This window comes from Galeopterus variegatus, unplaced genomic scaffold, assembly GCF_000696425.1.
Source record: "Galeopterus variegatus unplaced genomic scaffold, G_variegatus-3.0.2 Scaffold7079, whole genome shotgun sequence".
Lineage (NCBI taxonomy): Eukaryota > Metazoa > Chordata > Mammalia > Dermoptera > Cynocephalidae > Galeopterus > Galeopterus variegatus.
This window is the reverse complement of record NW_007733190.1, coordinates 96,745-99,987: the sequence shown is the minus strand read 5'-3', so window position 1 is coordinate 99,987 and position 3,243 is coordinate 96,745.

Below are 3,243 nucleotides of genomic sequence, written 5' to 3'. Positions count from 1 at the left end.
TCTCTCTTTCTCTCTCTCTCTCTCTCTCCCTCTCCCTCTCCCCCTCCCCCAGGCCTATAAGCAACACGTGTCACTTCTGCTTATATTCCTTCCATTGGCTGGAATCAATCACATGGCCACACCTAACTGCAAAGCAGGCTGGCAAATGAAGTCCAGTCGATGCTTGAAGAGAAAGAAGAGGAAATTGGTTGGTGAACAGATAACAGTTTGTGCTTGTAGGGGAGGAAAAAAGTATTTTTCCTTCTACCTTCCAAGGTTCTTTGGCTGCAGCCCTGTGAATTAGACTAAGAGAAGACAGATTAACAAGAGGAAAAAACCCAGAAGTTTATTAGCATGTGCATTGTGCATACACACGGGAACAGTCAGAGATGAGTAACTTAGAGGGGTGTAGTGGATTGAATTATGTTCCCCCCAAATTCATTGAAGCTTGAATTGTGTTCCCAAGTTTTATGTATTAGAAACTTAGACCCCACTGTGACTGTTAAGAGGGTGGGAAATACTATGATGGTGATTGGAAGGTGGAGCCTTGAAGAGGTGATTGGATTGTAGGACCATGCAGTAGTGAATAGATTAATAGTGGTGGTCAGGGGCGTGGTTCTGAGGGCTTTAAAAGTAGAGGAGAGTCTCTCTCTGCTCTCTCTGCTTCCACCATCTTGAAATGTGAGATCCCTGTGTCATTGTTCCCACCACCAGATGGACTTTGGACTTCCCAGCCTCAGAAACTGTAAGAAATAAATTTTGTTTTTCTTTATAAATCACCCAGTTTCAGGTATTTTATTATAAGCAACAGGAATGGACTAATACAGGTGGTTAGAGGTTGGAGTCTATATATCTGACTGAGTAGGAGTAAGAGAGGGAGAGAAGGGGCACTTATGGAGAAGCGAATGACTTTTTGGAAAGATAAAAGGGCCCTTAGGAGAATATATGGGAGATAGGATAGTTTGTGACAATATCTGTTTGGGTGTGAAGATTAGAGTTGCTCCCGGGGAGGGGATTTATGACAATTGAGTTCTGTGGGAGGTTCTGCTTTTAGGCAGGTAAAGAATTTGGTACAAAATAATTCTTAAGCCAAAGTTTCATATTTTGGACATATCCTGGTCCCTTCATGCACCAGACATCACTGATTATCACAAGAGACCCAGAGCACCCTTCACGAAAATTGGATTGGAAATGCCAGGTTCAATGTGAACATGTCAATGTCCTTGAAATGTGTTTGTTGAATGAATAAATTAATAGTACAGTTCTCCTGTAGGGAAACTTTTCATTCTTGAATTTATGATTCTGATCCTTGACCAAACTTACTAGCAGTACTAGAGCTTGCTCCCCAACTCTCTGCCTTGCCAGCCTTTTTATCTCCATTGTTCTGAGAGTTTGGGCCAACGAGCACAATGACACATTCTGTAACCCTCACCTCTGAACCATTGTTCTGCGGATTCTTCATAGCCACACGAGTGTCATCTGCTCAGCAACATGCACATTTATGCCACTTTGGTGTCCAGAGCATGGAAGGCTGTGCTGAGGGGGAGATGTCAGCGCTTGGTACGGCTGGGGTGACTGTCATAAACGCTGCAGTAGCTGACTGGGATTATCTAGGAACTCATGAGTGCTAACTTCTATGGTCTCCCATAAAATGCTTGGGGATGGGGACTTTACAAAAGAGGTTGTTCTTGGGAGGAGATGGGATTTTTCCCATGGGAATACAAAGTACTCCCACGCTTGTGATTGGGGCTGGCGGGGTCTCAGGAAACTTGGGCCATGCAAAAATGGAAAGTACATTGTCTTTCAGGTGTTGCCCTGGTCCCTTTGAGGCATTTAGAATTGATAAGGATGCTTCAGAGTCATTTTATTTTCTCCTGACAAATACATTTGCCTTCACAGCCATTGGATCAACAAGGCTTTTGTTCATCCTAATAAGAAGCCCTTTGTTTTCTCATTTGCCGCATGTTCTGCCCAGCGGGTTCTGCAGAGCTGGTACTGATCAGCTTCCAGTGACACCGTGTGCTGAGCACCTGTTTGCAGACATTATCTCCGCCATCCCAGTAGCCACCCTGCGGGGCAAGGTTCTGCAGCACACCATTTGGGTTCCAGCAGGTGTTCATTTGGGTGATCCAGAAACCCTTAGGTATTCTGGCTTTTGGGGCATTTCTAAAATGACTATGTTGTGTTATCTTAAGGTGCTGGATGGTGAAAAGGATTTATCTCACAGTGATATAAACCATTTCACTGTGAATATTCTTACAGTCTTAAAAATCCTCTGGGTCTCCCTCACTAGTGACTTCCCCTTGCAGCCTCCTGAATGTTTTCCCATCCCCCAACATGCCCTGCTTCCATTTTGGGGGTCTTTCTAAGCCCCCTCTTAACTCAGCCTCCTCATTATGTTTAGCAATTTAACTCTCTCCTCCCTGGGCAACCTCCAAACTCAATACCAGAGGGCCGCCACTTCCACATTTTGGAAGCACCGAAGAACTGCCAGAGGCATTGACACTTCCTGCAGGAGGAGAACTGTATAAAGATTTATTTCCCCACTGATAGGAAGTGGGCTGCCTCCTTCATCCCTCTCTCTCACCCCAGACACCAAGGGGCTACAGTCCTCTGTTCTCTTTTACTTTTTTTTTAAATCGTGGTAAAATACACATAACAAAATTTACCAGCTTAATGATTTTTAATTAAACAGTACTAAATACATTCATAATGTTGTGCAAACGTTACCACCATCCATCTCCATAACTCTTTTCATCGTGTAAACTCTTTGCCCATTAAACACTAAGTCCCCACCCCCAGCAATTCTATTTTCTATCTACTTCCTACCTCTGTGATATTGGTTATTCTAAGTACTTCATATTAGTGGAATCACACAGAATTTGTCATTTGACAGGAATATGTCCTCAAAGTTTATTTATGTTGTAGCATATGTCAGACTTTTCTTCCTTTTTTAACACAAATACTATTCCATTGTATGTATATGCCATAGTTTTCTTACCCATTCATCGATTGATGGACATTTGGTTTGCTTCCATGTTTTAGGTGTTGTGAATAATGCTTGTTATCTTCTGGGGTTTTTTGAATAGTAGCCATGCTAATAGGTGTGACGTGTTATTTCATGGTAGTTTTGATTTGCATTTCTCTAATGATTAGTGATGTTGAGCATCTTTCATGTGCTCATTGGCCATTTGTACATCTTTGGAGAAATGTCATTCAGTCCTTTGCCTGTTTTTCAGTCATGTTTTTTTTTGTTCTTGAGCT